This window comes from Mauremys mutica, chromosome 11 (assembly GCF_020497125.1).
Source record: "Mauremys mutica isolate MM-2020 ecotype Southern chromosome 11, ASM2049712v1, whole genome shotgun sequence".
NCBI lineage: Eukaryota > Metazoa > Chordata > Testudines > Geoemydidae > Mauremys > Mauremys mutica.
In genome coordinates, this window is record NC_059082.1 from 26,392,912 (window position 1) to 26,412,797 (window position 19,886).

General features: G+C 45.1%; 1 pseudogene; it reads left to right on the forward strand.

Annotated features, from left to right (window-relative positions):
* The first annotated feature begins 12,647 nt into the window (after nt 1-12,647).
* LOC123344063 lies at nt 12,648-13,811 on the forward strand (annotated as a pseudogene).
* The last annotated feature ends 6,075 nt before the right edge of the window (nt 13,812-19,886 follow it).

Sequence of the window (19,886 nt, forward strand, 5' to 3'; positions counted from 1 at the left end):
GAGCTATAGAGCCAGACTCGAGCTGAGACCTGTGACAGACTCATATTCTCTATGGAGAGGAGGCAGGGGTAGGGGAGAGGAGACACATAACTTTAGCACAGTTCTGCCCTCAGTATGGACAGGGACGTACTTTGTCCTTTAGCCATTTTAATTTGAATTTTTTATTTTCAGATAATGCATTGAAATAGAGAAAGTTTGTTTCTCTGTGTGAGATGTGTCCTGAAAGGTTTATTGTCAGTACTGACTGTGGTTGAACAGTTACAATGGAAACTATTATTAGCAAATCTGTTTCCATTTGGCTGATCTGTCCACATTCGCCTTATTTGCTAAACTGTGTTTGCCAAGTACTTTCTAAGGTATCTGCAGGAGCTGTTCAACTTTTATATCTACGTCAGAGCTCATCCATTACTTCAAAGACCCAGACACTAATAATGAAATGGTTTTGTGGTCTGACTATTGGTTCTGAGTCATATCTAACTCCTTTCCCAGTGTGGGTATTATCAGCTGTCCAACAAGATTCTTTAGTGTCTTTCACCATTCCCATCTATTTCTTGTGCCCTAAGGTTACCAAGATTTAATGGTCATCAGTGGAAGTTAAAGCGATTGAGAGGAATGGAGAGAAGGATGTGTAAGGTGCCTTGAATTTGCTCATCTTCCATATGAGGACTTTATTTTGGCATGTTTAAAGGGGTATGATTGAAACCCAGGGGTTGTAGACACTGTAAAGAATCAGCCATCTGAACTTTTGACACAGTCCAGTTAACCTAGGCTGTCGGACTCAAGTTGTATCTTCAGTTGATTGCTGCCATGAGTGTTGTTGCATTCTTTGTGTGTGAGGATGAACAGCTTTGGCATAGACTCTCTGAAATGTGTGACTGAAAGAGATGCAGGCTTTTGATGGAGTGCCTCCCCTTGGTTGTGTTTGACATGGTTCCCAGAAATTGTGACCATTCTTGACAGTGTTTAAAAAGATATCATTTTAGTGTTAGATAAGAGCCTGTTGGCCGTCTTCGTCATGGTGGACTTCTTTGTAGATTTTGATGCTACTGACCTTCATACCTTGAAGACAGGAGTCAATCAGTGGTGAAGGAATATTATATAAATCACGAAGGGGTCTGAACTTCAGTGCCCCTCAAAGATCCAATGTCATTCAATTAACCTATGAGGCCACCAGGTGAGATCACTTCTTTACCTTGAAGTCTTATGTGTACTCTGATAATACACAGGTGTGTAACTCTTGCCCAGTAAAACCTTCATGCTACCCAGAGGAAAGCTTGTTGTTGCCAGCTGAACATCTCAATGCTACTCTACCTCAATCCTGGGAAACAGAAGCCTTTCTAGCAAGTAAAGTTTTCAGTATGAAGATGCTAATGCTATGTGTCTTCTTTAATGTGGGGATTTGGTTGTAGTGAGTCATTCTGAGAAGTTTGTCACTGCTTTTGACCATGCTCTTGTCATGCAAAACCATCTGTCAGACATTGTATCAGTGTGTGTTTCCTAGTTATACAGACTGCACCCTTACTTATCTTGTGAAATCCTTGCAACATCATCACCAGCCTTTGCGGTTGTGAGCTCTGATCATATTATACCCACTCTGCATTCTTTCGAATGGTTGCCTATACACTGCCAGAATGACTTTAAGTTCATAATACTGATTTTTAATGTCCTTTAGCAATGTAGGTGGTGGCTATATTCAAGGCTTCCTCCTTGAGCCTCACCCTGATGTGTATTTGCGCTCTGATGCTATCCAGCACTTAGAGATACCACCGTCATATCTTAAGTCAGCAGGTAATAGGGTTTAAATATGATTTTAACCATTATTAATTTTTAGAATGATTTTATTCTATTGCTCGTCAGTACTGTGCATGCTGTTGTGTTATGCAAGCTCATAGCAATGTCAAGCACAGTTACCCTGCTTTGCCATATGAATTCCAGGGTCATAGTCACTGGTTATACTTCTGCACTGGGAAGTGGTTAATAAAGTTGCATCTCCAGGCATAAATCATTTTTTCCCAAACAATTATGGTTAATAGCTTGATAATGAGATAACAAGGTTATATGTACTTGAACGGGAGATTTTAGCAAACAGGTTGCAGTAATTTGTGGGGAATGTGATGCAGAAATAGTTGTGATATGCTAAGGGCTGAGAGAGCTCTGGGGAACTTACTTGGTCATCAAGGTCACCTTCTTCTATAACAGCCTGACAATTCTGGCTCTTCAGACCACGCAAACTTAATTAAAGCCAGTGGCGAAATTGAAAGTAAAAGGGGAAAAAAGAATTAGGGCAATCAGAAATATTCTGTATGCTAGATCAGCTGAGCAAAGTCCAGGAAAAGAGCCTGATCCTGCTCATTGTCTATGTATCGTGTGGTACGTAGAGAATGAGGCATGTCATGTATGAACTGTAATGACACAACATGGTGTATGGGTGAAGGGCCATCTGCAGGAGCACAGAGGAGACCAATCACTGTGGAACACCTCACTGTCCTAGTGAAGGCTCCCGCTTTTGGGGTAAGGGCTGCCATTGTGCCGGATCCTTCCCTTTCATTCAAATCATTGCAGCTGTAAAGTAGAGAATCAGAGTCTTGGATTCTAGTCCCAGCTCTGCCACTGCCCTGCTGCGTGACTCTGGGCAAGTCACTCCACTTCTCTTTAGCTGTTTCTCCTCCCACCCTTTGTCCATCTTATCTATTTAGACTGCAAGCTCTTCAAGCCAGGGAGTGTCTCTTACTGTGTGTTTGTACAGTGCCTGTAATGGCCCTGACTGACTTAGGGTACGTCTTCACTACCCGCCGGATCGGCGGGTAGCAATCGATTTCTCAGAGTTCGATATATCGCGTCTCATCTAGACGCGATATATCGAACCCCGAACGTGCTCCTGTCGACTCCGGAACTCCACCAACGCGAATGGCGGTACGGAGTCGACATGGGGAGCCACGGACGTCGATCCCGCGTCGTGAGGACGGTAAGTAATTCGAGCTAAGGTACTTCGACTTCAGCTACGCTATTCACGTAGCTGAAGTTGCGTACCTTAGATCGACCCCCCCGCCCCAGTGTAGACCAGGCCTTAGATCAGGGGTCGGCAATCTTTCAGAAGTGGTGTGCCGAGTCTTCATTTATTCACTCTGATTTAAGGTTTCGCATGCCAGTAATACATTGTAACGTTTTTAGAAGGTCTCTTTCTATAAGTCTATAATATATAACTAAACTATTGTTGTATGTAAAGTAAATAAGATTTTTAAAATGTTTAAGAAGCTTCATTTAAAATTAAATTAAAATGCAGAGCCCCCCGGACCGGTGGCCAGGACCCGGGTAGTGTGAGTGCCACTGAAAATCAGCTCGCGTGCCGCCTTCAGCACGCGTGCCATAGGTTGCCTACCCCTGACTTAGATGCTTTTTGACAGAGCCATCTCGAGACCCCTGAAAAAAGCCATGTGGTCATTTATTTGTTTTTAATCTGTCTTTCTTATGCTTGTGATGAATTTGCTTTGGTATATAGTGACATCACTTTGAAGTGCCACCAGAGCTGGCTTCCGTAACTGCCCTTCTCTGTTTTTTCCCCATCACTTGGTAACCATAGGTTAGCAGGTGTTGATTTAAAGATGACTCATTACCCTAAGGAATAAAATAATAGTTTGGGGGCAACAACCCAGCAGACAAATGAGCTTCTAATTTCTATATAAGTGACTGAGGGTTTTTTTCTTACTACAACTCAGAGCAGATGAATAATAAGAGGATCTGATATTTTTGCTATTCTGCACCTGCGCAGGGTCTTTTACAGAGAAAAATTAGCAAGCATGGAGTTGGTGGGACGGTTTGTTGGGTATATGGGTTTTTTTTCCTTCTTCTTACCCCCTCCCTCATCCTCCAGCTGGGTCTTCATCCTGGCTTTCTCTCAAATTTCAGTTTCTCCTTTACTCATTTTTATTTAGCGGAATTTTAGGTTTCCCAGTACACATCTCCCCCTCCCCCCGTGTTCCCCATGGGCCCCACTTCCTTTCTCACATTCCACACTGAAGCTTACCACTCTGGATTCACAGTTGGCTAGTGGGCTCAGGGAAGAGTTCTAACCCTGCAAGTTCCAAGCTTGGTCTGTCATCGTCATCAAACCAAGGAGCACACTCTCACTAGTGAAAATGCTAAGATAACAGTTCTCATGGTATTCTCAATTAAAAATTCCTGAAATATTTCCAATGTCAGCCAGCAGAAAAGCAGGGTGATAGCGAACAAATGATGACAGGAAGGCAAGAGGGAAATGGGGAAGGGAAATTTAGGGCGAGACAATAAGGAGAGAGAGAGAAATAAGCAGGAGACAAAAAAATTGAGAGATGAAAACCTAGTGAGGGGGAATCAAAGAATGAAAAAATGAATCAGTAGAGATTGTGAAATGAAAGTAAATGAAATTAAGTGCACGGAACAAATATTTGGATAGTGGTCAAACATAGAGAGCAGATGCTGAATATGACTGAGCTCCAGAAACACAACAAAGATTAGAAAACCCTGTAGGAAGGTTTGGGCAAATTTCTGGTCAGTTCTGATGTTATCTGCTCTAAGTCACCCATGTCTGATTCTGATACCTCAGCTCTTCTACAGGGAAGCTGGTTTGCCCAAAATCAAATTATTTACTAGTCTTGATACAATGCTATGTTTTATGGAGGGTAATTTCTGTGGTGGTTTTTCTGCTTAATCAGAGCAATCATGTCCGTAGTCTGGGTATTTTCAGGATATATATATACTATGACCTTCGTAGGAGAGGGTTTCTTCCATCAACTACATTCAAATATAGTCACACAAAACCTGCCCATGTCTTGAGGCACACTTTGTCCTGAGGAAGGCTCTTTTTGCTGAATACTACACGTTCACTTCCCTACGCCCAGCCTGCTATGGGGGAAAACCCACAAGAAAAAATAAATGTCCGCCTGAGTGCAACTTCTGCAAAGGGAAGGGCCCTTGCATAACATTCCACCTAACCAGAAAATATTGAGATGGAAGAAAGGAGAAGGGTTTTGAGCGGTGCATGAGGATCTTTCCATCAGAACAGCTGAAGGCCAGATACCATATAGCTTAATTTACAACCTGCTTTCAGTTCATAATCACATCTAGTTAGCAACAGCACCTTTACCATACAGCTTTTAATGAATGCCATCCATCCTGGCTTAGTAGCCATCCTCACTGGGCACCATACTTTTCCATACAAGTTTCAGGCGAAAAGTAATTTTATTTAGTAGGAGCCATCCTTGCTTTAAAGTAGCCCTTGAGTTAAAGCCAGAAGTAATTAAATGTAATGACGCTCACAGCCTCTGCACTGGGATCAGAACCATGCTAGCTACAGCCATATTTATTTGTCATTGTAGCAAGTGTTTTTATAGCCTGGTTTCCATAATCAATTTGGATAGTTGTTTTTTGTTTTCCTAAGACCCATGCTGGCCAAACAGTGGTACAGCGTGTCTATAGAGGTGTAGTGGGGTGGTCACCCGCTCCAGCCTGGAAAGGGTCCAAGCCAGCCCTGGGAGAGGGCTGGGGCTGTGAGAAGTGGCTAGGCTGATGGGGAAGGCAGCCACAGCTGGGGCCACGCCCCAATCCGGTTGCAGCTGGCCCTATAAAAGGCCAGTGAGCCCAGAGCTTAGGCGTCTCTCTCTAGCTGTAGAGGGAGACGGGCTTGGCTGCAGGGAGCTAGAGACAAGGTACTGGGAGTGGAGCAGCGCTGGGGGAAGGCCAAGGGAGCTGGGGAGCTCTGGCCTGGAAAGCCCCCAGGCTGCAGCCTAGTATAAGGCCAAAAAGGTACTGGGGTTTTAGGGGACAGCCCAAGGCTAGACAGAAGCAGCAGGCCCAACCCCCCCCTTGCCAGTGATGAGTGGCATACACTGCAGTCTGCCCCAGGGAATGGGGGCTATTGGTGACTGGCAGTAGCCTTACACTGAGGCAAGGTGGGAATGAGGGGGGGGTTCCTCTGTGTGGGGAGACCCTGAGACTGAGGGGTTATTGCCAGAGGGGAGCACCCCAGAGAAAGGGGCACTGGGGTCCTGGGAGGGACATGGGGGCCAGCGGTAAGGTGGATCACCGGACTGCAGATGGCGCTCCAGAAGCTGGATGAGCTAATTCCTGACAGAGATTAGCAGGAGGCACTGCAGAGGTGAGTCCTGCTTGCTTACAAGTGGTGGAGAATACAGGCACAGGCGGTCCGCCCCTGATACAAGGGGCCAGGGCAAGGACTGTGGACTATTGCCCGGACTGGAGAGGTGGAGAAAAGGACGATGGATCCTGTGTATGTGGGGGTTTACTATACGGAGTCCCCAGGTGTGGACCCTGGTTGGGGACAGGCATCAGTGCCCTGGCAGAAGGGGGCTAATGACCCACAGAGACTATGGGAGGTGCAGTGGGCCCTCCATGGACAGTTGGGCTGGCTGGTGGAAGAGCAGTGGGCCCTGGTAAAACTCCTCCGATAGGCATTTCGGAGGAAACAGGGAAAGTGGCGCGGGAAGCCGAGCACTAGGGCCAGGAGGCCTGTGGTGGAGCGCAGGGCTTGCTATGCCTGTGGTCAGCGAGAACCTTTGAGGGTGGACTGTCCCTACTGGGCTAGGGGCCAAGAGCCTCACCCAGAACAGGGGAAGGGACAAGTCCCTACAAGAGTCTGCCGGGTGAGGGAACCCAGGCGACTGAGGACATGTTGGACCAGTGGCTGACAAGGGCACTTGCAGTGGGCGTGCCCAGGCCTGAGGCAGAGGGTCCAGGTCAGCCCCGGTGGGGGGGCAGGACCCCGGTGGGGGGGCAGGACCCCAGAAGGACCCCAAAGGGTCCAAGGCAGCCAAGAGGCGGGGAGCCTGCTGGGTCTGCCACACACTGGGCCACATTAGGAGGCACTGCCCCCTCAAGTGAACTGAGGGGCAGCTGAAGAAGGTGCCTGGGGGCCCGGAAGGGGTGAATTTGGACCAGGTGACCGGACGGAGGGATGACCGGCCATTGGGACATCTGTGAGAAGTGGCGAAGACAGCACCTGGGACGCAGGGAACCCAGAGAGAGGTCAGGACCCATACCATCGCCGAGCAGGTCTCACACCAAGGGACAGAGACCGAGTGGGCCCAGAAAGAGGCTGGGACCCAAGTGATCCATGATCAGGCCACCAAATGGACCCAGGTCCTGAGGGTGGCAGGTCAGGGGAAGGCTGACCTGAGGGCGCGGGTGGAAGCTGTGGAGCAGGCCCGCCGGAAGGCGGAGGCCAACGCCTGGGAGATGGCCCGAAACTAGGAGGCCTCTGAAAGGAAGTGGGCGGCCCTAGAGGAGCAGCCCTGGAGGGCTAATTTCAGGAAGCCCAGGCCATGAGTCCCCCATATCCCCAGGGGTGGGAATTTTGAGGAGGGGGGAGTGTAGCAGGGTGGTCACCCGCTCCAGCCTGGAAAGGGTCCAAGCCAGCCCTGGGAGAGGGCTTGGGCTGTGAGAAGTGGCTAGGCTGATGGGGAAGGCAGCCACAGCTGGGGCCATGCCCCAATCCGCTTGTAGCTGGCCCTATAAAAGGCCAGTGAACCCAGAGCTTAGGTGTCTCTCTCTAGCTGTAGAGGGAGACGGACCTGGCTGCAGGGAGCTAGAGACAAGGTACTGGGAGTGGAGCAGGGCTGGGGGAAGGCCAAGGGAGCTGGGGAGCTCTGGCCTGGAAAGCCCCCAGGCTGCAGCTTAGTATATGGCCGAACAGGTACTGGGGTTGTAGGGGACAGCCCAAGGCTAGACAGAGGCAGCAGGCCCCCTTGTCAGTGATGAGTGGCACACACTGCAGTCTGCCCCAGGGAACAGGGGCTATTGGTGACTGGCAATAGCCTTACACTGAGGCAAGGTGGGGATAGGGGGTGGGGAGACCCCGAGACTGAGAGGTTACTGCCAGAGGGGCAGCACCCTAGAGAAAGGGGCACTGGGGTCCTGGCCTGCAGAGGGCGCTCCAGCAGCTGGACGAGCTAATTCCCGACAGAGACCAGCAGGAGGTGCCGCCGGGGTCACAAGACCATTACAAGAGGTTACGGTAGTTTTATAACATGGCTGAAAACAGTTTTCAGATTAAAAACCCTGCCTTCACTGGGAAAATGTGCTAGAACTGAATCACATTGCTGCTCGTGGACTGATCCAGACCTTTTCCTCTTTCTCATGTATTGATCTGTATGGCTGTTGGATATCTGTTTCACATCTTTGTGTATATTTCCTTCAAATCCTACTTCAAAAACCTATAATTTTCTACAATTGTTCCACACTGCCCTTTCAAAAGCAAAATAAAGTAAAACCTATGTTTTAAAAAGAATTAATATGCTGCATTACTGTGCCACCTAAATAATCCTGTCCAGTCATTCTGGGTTGTCCTCCTTCCTTTCCTCTGTAACCTTGTCTGTTTTTGGGTTCCCAGAGTCCCTTCTTGCTGTGTACAATTTAGATTGTTAGCTCTTTGGGGCAGGGATCTTGGGTGAAATCCAAACCCTACTGAAGACAATGGGAGTTTTGTCACTGACTTGAATAGAGCCAGGATTTTCACCTTTGTCTTAACTCTCTGGTTACAGCAACCATACACATCTACCAGCATACCTCTCACCTACCAATGCCCAAATGTGAGACACGGTGTATGACAAAGACCTAAAATGAGGGACATCAAAAAAGAGTCATGGAGGAATGCTGTGGGATTCATCCCTTCAGTGGAAATAACTGCAACCTCTGTGCCATGGTTCTTTATTTCCAGTTGCAGTGATTTCCCACCATAAAAGTGAGCTGACACCGAAGTGGTGTGGCTGTGCCTTGAAATGAGGGACATTTAAATATATTAGAATCAGAAAAGGTACAGAGACAGGCAACAAGTATGTTATCGCTCAGGGATGATTCAGCCATCTCCCGTGAAGAGAACGCCGTTAGAGTCAGAATAATTGGCTCAGTTTTGCCATCAGTTTTTTGGCCACCTTTTAGGAAGGTGATCCTGAGAGCCCACACTATGGCATATCACTGGAATGAGAATCCAAGAAACACGAAGATGGAGCATTATGTGGCAAATGACTAGTGATAGAGAGTAGTGTGTAAATGGAGTGACTCATGTCAATTCATATCTTCCTGGAATAAGACTTTTGGGCGTAACAAATATAATATTATAGTGAGAGAGAATAGCATGAGTGTTAGGACAGAGATTCATATTTATAAAGTGAATGAAAAACAGGGGAAGGGAGGGTTCTATTTTTCCTGAATAGGAAACATTTTGATTGTTTTCAACTGTAAATGATGCATAAAAGTTCTACAATAGGCCCCTTGAGGGCTCCTGACTGCAGTTTCTTGAAACACGGCAACACTCTCCAATAGGGTATTCAAAGTCAGTTATATTACACAGCGTAAACAGGTGCATGACACCTGATCTGTCGTACTGGGTGTACTAGGCAGACAATGACAGAAATGGTGATCAGTTCCAGGGCATTTAAAAAACTGCAGATTATGTATTTGTTGATTACCAAGGTTTTCTTAAATTGAGAACTCAATTTACACTCGAGTGTACTTTAACTTTTTGAAAGCGTGTACTGAGTTATTATAGTGCTTAATGGCAATTACACACAACATTAGCTCTGTGATAACAGAATCTTTTCAAATGATGATTCAAGACTTTTGGAACTGTTACAAAAAAGCCCTTTTTGTTTAGCACCTTTTATAATTTGTACTAAAATCCTACAAGTACCTGCTGTAGATATTGTAGTTGGTTTCCCTGTTTATATCAATCTTACAGCTGTTGCTTTGCTGGGATTAATTTGTCTCCAAGGGGTTTCAGCACTATCCTCCCTGGTGCATTTTGAGAGCCTGTAATGTCATGTAATCAGGGCCATATTATTTTTGTCTAAATCTCTGGGAGTGATGTAAGAGGAAAAAGGAAACTAGCTAACTCCCAACCATTTGACCAAAGGTTAAATTAGTCTTGGCCTTCTCCCAGCTGGACTTGAAGCTTTTCAGTCAAACATTTGTTCTGCCCAGCTCAGAAAAATTGAAGGGCTTTTTTTTTTCCCTCAAGATTTTTAAAAAGTTATTTTACCAATATTGCCTGCTTTCCTAAATGTCAATAGACTCATTTGTTGTGGAATAGATCTCTGGAAATATGAGTGTTATCTACTGGCGGTTCTGTCTTATTGTTCTTAATTCCGGCAGAAGCTGTGGAATGATGTGGAAAAAGAACAAACTGATAAAATTTCTGTATGTCAAATCACACAGTGAAATAGCTACATCATTTACCTGACAAACTGATGTGCTGTATTTTGTGTATAGTAGAGGCACAATTCAGATACAGCCCAGTCCACGATGTTGCAAAAAAACCCTCTGTAACTCTGCAGATGTTTGTGGTTCTGCTTTGGAGAGTGCTACGTATTCTTACAACAGCAGCAGCAGTTTACCTTGGTTTTGTTGTTGTAAAAAGCCATTTTGCAAACTGTTCTGTACAGGTTCTTATACCATCCTCATCACTGTAGTATCTGAGCACCTTCCACCAGTGCGTTAAGCAAGGTAATTGAACATCTGTGTTGTGTTTGTTTTCTGATCCTCTCCCCAGAGGGAGTAGTGTGTGCAGTGGAGCGATTTTATTTTGGAATTTTTGTTTTATTTTCTATGCACACATTGCTTTATGTATGTAGAGAGGGCAGGGTGAAAGAAATATGCCTTGCACTTAGCACAGAAGGTGGTGAGGGTTATGATGGTCCTTAGTTCCTGAGGGAGTTCATTAGGCAAGCATTCTGATCTGATTACAACACGTTATGATTTTAAATCTTGCCTTCTGATTAATGATAAGTGAAGTTCCAAAAGCTCAGATGTTGGGCTAAGTTCGGTTGGGGGTAAGCTAGGTTGGGGTAAGCCCTGAAAAGTTTAGGTGCTTATCCATCCTCTTTGGTCTGGAGAATGGGCGTGGAATCTCCCAAAGAACTGGCTTTCCTCACAAGGTTTCTGGTTGTTTGAAGTAAACATCACAAGCGTCCTTTATCCCACCATTTTAATAATTCTACTCCTTGCTCTGCTTTAAACTAGGAAGTGACTTTGAAGGAATGGGCTGGACTATTAAGACCTTAAATAAGGTTGAGTGTAGTTCAAGCTTTGAGCAGAAGTTCAGGTTGGTTCATAATTTCTCAGATTTGGACACCCCATTCCTAATGTTGATATCCCATCATTTCTACTAAGAAGTTCATAGAATCATAAAAGGGACCTTGAGAGGTCTTCTAATCCAGCCCCCTGCACTCATGGCAGGACTAAGTATTATCTAGACCAGTGTTTCCCAAAGTGTGGTATGCATACCCCTGGTGGTATGTGAAAGGGTTTCAAGGGGTACGTGGCCTGTTCACCCAGGCCGGCAGCAGCTGGGACCCCTGGTGGCAAGGGTCCAGCAGCAGGCTGAGTGGGGCCAGTGGCCGGAACCCCAGACCCACGGCGGGCTTAGTGGCTCAGCCCACTGCTGGCCCGTGGTTCTGTCCGCCGGCTCCTGCAGCTGAGGTCCCGGCCGCTGGTCCCGCTCAGCCCGCCGGCAGCGTTCACCCAGGCTGGCAGCAGGCTGAGCCGGGCCAGTGGCCAGGACCCTGGGTGGCAAAGGGCCAGCAGTGGGCTGAGCAGGGCTGGCGGCCGGGACCCCAGACCCATGGTGGGCTGAGTGGCTTAGCCTGCTGCTGGTTTGGGGTTCCATCGGCCAGCTCCTGCCAGCTGGGGTCCTGGCCGCCAGCCCCACTCAGTCTGCTGCCAGCCGGGGGTCCCGTTCACCCAGGCCGGCAGCGGGCTGAGCCAGGCCGGTGGCCGGGACCCTGGCTGGCAGCAGCATGCCAGTAAAAATTGGTTCGTGTGCCGACACAAAGCACATGTGTGCGTTACCGCGGCTCTGGCAATACAATTGCCTTTGTGGCATGCGCAGAAGTCATACTGATGGATAAAAGATAAACTACTACGAGTAGTTATTCACTTTTAAAGATCGTAGCAAGTACATACTTGGTGTGTATTAATATATAAAATTTCTCTTTTTGTTTTTGTTAAACCCATTTAAAATGGATCCTGGCTAAAAACGGGAAGTTTGAAATGTACAAAAGAGAATTATGAAGGAAATACCAATGTTAGTGATAATTATGCTGAAAAATGCAGTGATATGGCTACATCAGACAATTGTGACGACAAAATTAGTGAACCGTGTGAACCATCTGTAAGTTTATTGAACATATCAGCTGCAAAGAAAACAAAAAAAGCCCGCAAATATGTTGAAGAATATCTTAAACTGGGATTTTCGTGGACTGTCAATGAGGTGGAGCCTGTTCCACTATGTGTGATTTGTTACAAGACTCTCACAAATGAAAGCATGAAACCATCCAACCTAAAACGCCATTTCGATAGCAAATATAAAGAATACGAGGGAAAACCTGTAGAACTCTTCAAAAATAGGTGCAAAGATCTCCAAAAGTCCCTGAAAAGAATTCATAATGTGACGGGAGGTGAAAATATGAAAGCTTTGGAAGCTTCATAGAGTGTGGCATATTTAATTGCAAAGTCCGGGGCTGCTGAAGTGATTGGCGAGACATTAGTAAAACCTGCAGCCAAAGTAATGGTGCAAGTGATGATTGGAGACTAGGCTAGCAAAGCTATAGATCGTGTCCCCCCTCTCAAATAACACTGTTCATTGTAGAATCACAGATATGGCCGAAAACGTAAAGCAGCAATTATTGTCAAGAGTACAAAAGAGTCGCTACTATGCACTGCAAGCAGATGAATACACTGATGTTGTGAATTTAGCTAATCTTTTGTTGTTTGTCAGATACCAGCTGAATAATGAAGTCCACAATGATATTTTGTTCTGCCAACCTATGCCAGCACATACAACTGGAGAAGCTATTTTTAAAGTTATTGATGACTTTATTAAAAACGGTGACTTGATTAGAGTCATTGTGTTGGAATAAGCACGGATGGCGCCAGAGTCATGATTGGTTCGAAGAAAGGAGTTGTTGCACATATTCAAGCTATTGCACCAGAAGCAAAATTGACTCATTGTTGCATTCACAGGGAAGCACTCACCACCCAAAACATGCCGGCAGATCTAAAGCAAGTACTGGATGAAGCTGTGAAAATAATAAATTTTGTGAAAGGCCACCCGCTGAATGCCCATGTGTTTTCTCAGCTTTGTGATGAGATGGGTAGTGATTACACACAACTCCTATTTCACACTGAAGTGCGTTGGCTTTCGCGTGGAAAAGTTCTGAATCGCCTGTTTGAGCTGCGAAAAGAAATGGCTGTGCAAACTAACATATATTGCGGATCTCTTTGCTCATTTAAACAACCTCAGTCTATCCTTGCAAGGGAAACTCATATCCATATTCCATGTTCAAGACAAAGTGAGCACCATGGTCACAAAATTGAAACTGTCGCATAAATGTCTTAGTCGTCGTGAACTGGATTCTTTTCCATCTCTTCATGACTTAGTAATAAACTCGACTAACGAACTTGATAGTGATGTGTTGCAAACCATGAAGCAGCATTTGGAAAGCTTGCAGAAAGATCTTCGTAAGTATTTCCCTGAACTGGATGACACCTTTGAATGGATAAGGCACCCTTTTATCATCAATGTTCAAACATTGCCAAATAGCCTCTCTGCTTCAGAAGAAGAACGGCTCTTGGAGCTGGCTTCAGATAGCTTCCTGAAAACAAAATTTGAGCAAAATACACTGATGTCATTTTGGTTGGAGGTTAGCTCTGAATATCCAGCTCTGTCGGACAAAGCTGTCAAGTATCTTCTGCCTTTTCCCACCTCGTATTTGTGCAAGATCGGATTCTCTGCGCTGGTTGGCATCAAAACAAAAAAATGAAATCGTCTTATTGACGTGGAGCCCCATCTTCATCTTAAGATCACAAACATCAAGCCAGATATCCCCGCGATAGTGTCCGGTCAAAAGCAGTTCCATCCCTCGCACTGAATAGTTTGGTTTGTGCTGAAAAATACTGAAATAGTAAGTATTAAAACTAGTGCTTTCTTCACTAACCTAACCAAAGCAGCTTATTTTAATTTCAGAATGATACAAATTCACCATACACACACGCACACGCACACGCTGTTCTGCCAGACTGTTGATTTGCTTCTATTATTTTAATTATTTCTAGTACTATTTCTATATGTAACTATTATTTCTATTACAAGTTTTGTTTCAACTGTATGTAATATAATTTTGTATTTATTTCTAATAAACATTTAATCCAGAATGAAATGAATTAGGAGTGTATTACAAAAATGTGGCTACCGCCCTCTTCCCCCTACAAAAAAATTATCTTCACCGGAGAAGGGGTACGCCAGTAAAACAAATGTCTCAAAAAGGGTACGCAAGTCTTGTAAGTTTGGGAAACACTGATCTAGACCATCCCTGACAGGTATTTATCAGTTAGTTGATCTAAGACTGGTATTCGGAGGAGATCAGAATTAGTAAGCCAAAATAGTCAGTTCACAAGTGCGAGTGGCTTTCTGCACATCACTGCATTCATGGGGTGTTTTTAGATTCCGTCAGCCTCATTTCAGACTTCCCACTATTGTCAGTGCATTATCCACTAATGATTACTATTTGTGCTTGTGAAATATCTATTGCATTGTAATACCTGTGCTACTGTTTATGAAAAAATAATCCCTGGCCCTTTTATAATGCACTATGAGTCCAAATCACACTGAGAGGCTAACTCACAGATTAGTATTTTGGCTCTTTGATCCCCAATCAAAATAATATGTATATAATTTTAAAAGCTCACATCCAGATATTAATGGTCAGGCAATGATCATGTAAGGACACCTGATTTGTTATAGGTTATTTTAAAGCACCACTATTGCACAAACCCTTTGGAATGCTATAACTAGAATCAGTCTCTCCCTCAAAAAAAGAGTATACTCTACTTTAAGCAAAGTTTTCAAGGGTCAAAACTCTGAGATAAAATTTGTCCTCAAGTAGTTATTTCTCTTATAGTTAAAACAAATTTGGAGGTATAGATTTGGATGGAAGCTGCCAAAATGTTCTCTGGAAATAATTAGAAAGCAATTGAGATTGATGCATTTGGAAAATCACACATAAGTTTAGCATTGGTGAACTATATAGTAACAGCTGCAAATCCTTTGAATAAAGCCAAGCTATTTTAATGTTAAGCATATAGCTTTTAAAGCTATTTATAAGAGCTCTTCAGCTCTTGCAAATGATGTTGCAGCTAGTTAATGTTAAAATATAGAATTATTTCTTTGGCTGGTAGTGAGCATACTCCGCTTTGATATGAATATAGACACTAGAGAAAATAGGAAATTGATTTGGTCTTTGGAATGAACTGTGTATTGCCTCATGGGAAACAAGGGAAATAAGGCTTGACCTTATGAATTGTTCTCCTTGGGCAGAGAAGGGTTGGAAGCATGGCTGAGGGGATGCCTTCTGCTGTGGGGACGAGCACAGCTTGTATTTCATCACTTGTTTTCATCTTTCAATGGCTGGCTGAAGCATGTCATTGCAGTTGTGGAGGAGGCTGGATCATCTTAAAAGGTACCAACTGCAACAGATAATAATTGCACTGAAGAAAGAAAATGCAAGGAACTAGAACCATCTAATGTGGCTTCATGGAGTTTGCTTAATATCTGAGAGTAAAAAAGAATTGGCTTTAGAAATAGAGAAGGAGTAGAACGATAAGCATAAAAGGCAGCCATATATATCAGAATGAGTTACTGTATGAGGTCAGGGGTTGGCCAGATGAGAGTTGGGGGATTCCTGCATTGCCATGGAAATTGTCTCCATGCCAACCTATGTGGGGCCAGTATGGAAGGTCATATGGGAGAGGCTACAGACCCTCACCCCCTCTCTGTGTGGATCTTGTGGCTCCAATACCTCTCAAAACCAGCAAGGAGGGATTGCATCTGCTATTCCTGTCCATAGGTGTGAGGAAGGAGGCTAAAAGTGGCAGCCCCTTGTTATGATCCTGGTTTGGAGTTGTTCATTTCACCATCTGCATTTCAAGCACATACACCCTGCAACCTTTGTGTCAGTGTGGTGAATTTCACTACCGGTGCCTAGATGATCAGGGAACCAAAAGGAATAAGCAGCAAGATCTTAGAAAGAATGAATCATAAATAATTCTTTGATGAAATCACAAACTCACCAATCACTAGGAATAGAATGGATATAACAGAGAAATTTCACATAAAAGTTTATTCACATGGGTTTTGGTCTGAGTGCTGACAAATGTGCGGGACAGTGAATGTCCAGACTTTGTCTGTGTGTCTCTTTAATCTGGGTGTATGTGTTTGCTCTATATATCTTTATAAAACTATAGCTTTATTTTCATACTCCACGAACACATTATTCATTCTATATTAAATGCTTGAGTCTGGATGCCACTATTTAACCTTTCTAATGTCATTTGCCAGGCTAGTCAAAGAGAACTATTATATACTATCTCCTATGAATAATATTTTATGTGGAAATAAGCATTTCCCTGACTAGTGTGACTCTTTTCTACTTTTAAGTGTAAACAGTTATACAGTAAAACTACCAAACATTGCCAGCTCAGATTAGCTACAGCTGCCGCATGCCACATAACCCTTTCCATTAATAGCCAGGTAGCATTGACTATGGTCACTATAGGGTACGTCTACACTACCCGCCAGATCGGTGGGTAGTGATCCATCCATCGAGGATCGATTTATCGCATCTATTGTAGACGCGATCGCTCTGCCGTCGACTCCGGAACTCCACCGTGGCGAGAGGCGGAAGCAGAGTCGACGGGGGAGTAGCAGCAGTCGACTCGTCGCCTTCCTCACGGCCAGGTAAATCGACCTAAGATACGCCAACTTCAGCTACGCTATTCGTGTAGCTGAACTTGCATATCTTAGATCGCCTTCTTCCCCCCACCCCCGTGTAGACCTAGCCATAGAGGCTCCTGTTCCTGGGTGGCCTTCAAGTTGAGATAGAAGTAGGGTGACCAGATAGCAAATGTGAAAAATTGGGACAGTGGGTCGGGGAGTAATAGGAGCCCATATAAAAAAAAGCCCCAAATATTGGGACTGTCCATATAAAATCGGGACATCTGGTCACCCTATAGAAGTGGGGGCAGGGGGTATAGAATGGGTCAGTACAAAGGTTATAAAGAATAAAAGGGGGAGTGAAAAATATCATGCCTTGCTCAGTTTCCCTAAAAGTCCCCTCAGAAGTTAAGCACTTCCATGATATATTCAGTACCTCTTAGGTCTTCTGGGACAAAGGAAAAGAGTGTGCACCATCTTCCTTGCTGCCTTTATCTGTATGTATTACAAGTACCATAAGTTAAAAAATATCATTAGCATCTATTGATTTTAAAATCATTGTTGGTTCTGGAGCAGTCTCATAAGTACAAGAACCTTTGGGATTTGCTGTGCATTTATGGCTCCCCAGGAGGCTGCTCAGTCATACAAAACAAGGAGGCAGGAAATATGGGTTTGTAAGTGAAAGGGCTATTACCTCTACCAACGTAGGAGTCTTTCCCTCACTCTCTCTGATTTTCATGAGAAAAGGGTGACTTGTCTTAGGTGCCTAACTCCAGCGGACGGCTCACAGCTGAGAATCCCAAACAGAGAGAGGTGCATGCCTCAGGCCTGTCAGGCAGGTATCTAAGACCCAGATCAATGGGAGTTAGGCACCTTGCATACCTTTGAGAAGCTCTGCCCTAAGCTCCACCCCTTGCCTCTGCATATCAGGCTAGTTTAGGCAGCTCTCTGCTCAGCTTGCTGCCTTCTGTGAATCTCTTACTCAGGCACCTAACTATCTCCATACAGTGCAAGGGTGCCTAACTCAGGGCTGTGAATTCCATTGGGCAACAGGATGTCTAGGAGTTACGTGTTGCAATGCTCAGCACTGCAGTGTCTAAGTGCCAAAGAATGTGTGTGCAAATGGGGCCTGTGTGCACTGCTAATTTGGGCCTAATCCACCAAAGCAGCCAATCAGAAGTATTTCAACAAGGTTTTTAAATAAAGTTATTCTACACATTTTTGGAGACTAATTGTTGTATAAATTGGATAGGCCGTGTGATCTTTCAACAACAGACGTTTCCATACATAGAGAGAGATGTACCTTGTCAGCCTATAACAGATATATTGTATAGAACTACCATCAGTGGTTCTTTTTCCTTTAAAAGAATTCAGTTTGTTCGACTAACCATTACAAACGTAATAAAGAGAGTGCGTAGTCCTACAGTTCGTTCTTCCTGTGCCTCTGTCCTGGGGCCATCAGAAAATTGGAATCTTGTGGCTTTCCTGAAATGCCTCAAGATTCACACTGGGAGTAGTCGTAAGATTAGATCAGTTGTAGCTTAGAATGACCCAGGAAGCAGTAGCAAACTGTTATTTGAATGTTGCTATGATAAAATGCTCTTGACCCAAGAGGAGAAGCATTGTAAGGCCTGGTCTACACTAGGCGTTTAAACCGGTTTTAGGAGCGTAAAACCGATTTAACGCCACACCCGTCCACACTAGGAGGCACCTTATATCGATTTTAATGGCTCTTTAAATCGGTTTCTGTACTCCTCCCCGACGAGAGGAGTAGCGCTAATATCGGGATTAACATATCGGAATAGGGTTAGTGTGGCCGCAAATCGACGGTATTGGCCTCCAGGCGGTATCCCACAGTGCACCACTGTGACCGCTCTGGACAGCATTCTGAACTCTGATGCACTGGCCAGGTAGACAGGAAAAGCCCCGCGAACTTTTGAAATTCATTTCCTGCTTCCCCAGCGTGGAGAGCTCATCAGCACAGGTGACCACGCACAGCTCATCTGCACAGGTAACAATGCAGTCTCCTGAGAATCGAAAAAGAGCCCCAGCATGGACTGCACGGGAGGTACTGGATCTGATCGCTATATGGGGAGAGGATTCAGTGCTAACAGAACTGTGTTCCAAAAGACAAAATGAAAAAGTATTTGAAAGAATTTCTAAGGCTATGACGGATAAAGGCCACAGCAGGGACTCAGTGCAGTGCAGAGTGAAAGTTAAGGAGCTCAGACAAGCCTACCAGAAAACCAAAGAAGCAAACGGAAGGTCCGGGGCAGGTCGAAAAACATGCCGCTTCTATGCTGAGCTGCATGCAATTTTAGGGGGCTGCGCCACAAGTACCCCACCCCTGACCGTGGATTCCGAGGTGGGGGTTGTAATCTCTGCCATGTCTGAGGATTATGCAGACGGGGAAGATGAAGATGAAGAAGAGGAGGACGACCTAGCAGAGAGCACACAGCACTCCGTGAGCCCCAGCAGCCAGGAGCTTTTTCTCACCCTGACGGAATTACCCTCCTCCCAGCCCTCCCAAGCAACTATCCCAGACAATGATGCCATGGAAGGGAGCTCTGGTGAGTGTACCTTTGTAAACAGCAAACATTGTTTTTTAAGCAAGTGTTTTTTAATGATTGATTTGCCCTGAGGACTTGGGATGCATTCGCAGACAGTATAGTTACTTAGAAAAGTTTGTTAACATGTCCGGGGATTGAGAGGAAATCCTCCAGGGACATCTCGATGAAGCGCTCCTGTAGGTACTCCAGAAGCCTTTGCAGAAGGTTTCTGGGCAAGGCAGCCTTGTTCCGCCCACCATGGTAGGACACTGTACCACGCCATGCATGTAGCAAGTAATCAGGTATCATTGCATGGCAAAGCATAGCAGCGTATGATCCCGGTGATTGCTGGCATTCAAGAAGCATCCGTTCTTTATCTCGCTGTGTTATCCTCAGCAAAGTGATATCGTTCAGAATAACCTGGTTAAAAATCAGGAATTTAAGTAAGGGGGATGGCCATTTTCCTACTGGGTTCGTGGACTGCAGCAGCTTAAAAAAAATCCTTTCCTGCACGTAGCCAAGCGGGGGGAGGGGAGGAGTGAAATGCCGATGATCTTTTTTATGTTTGGTCAGCATGG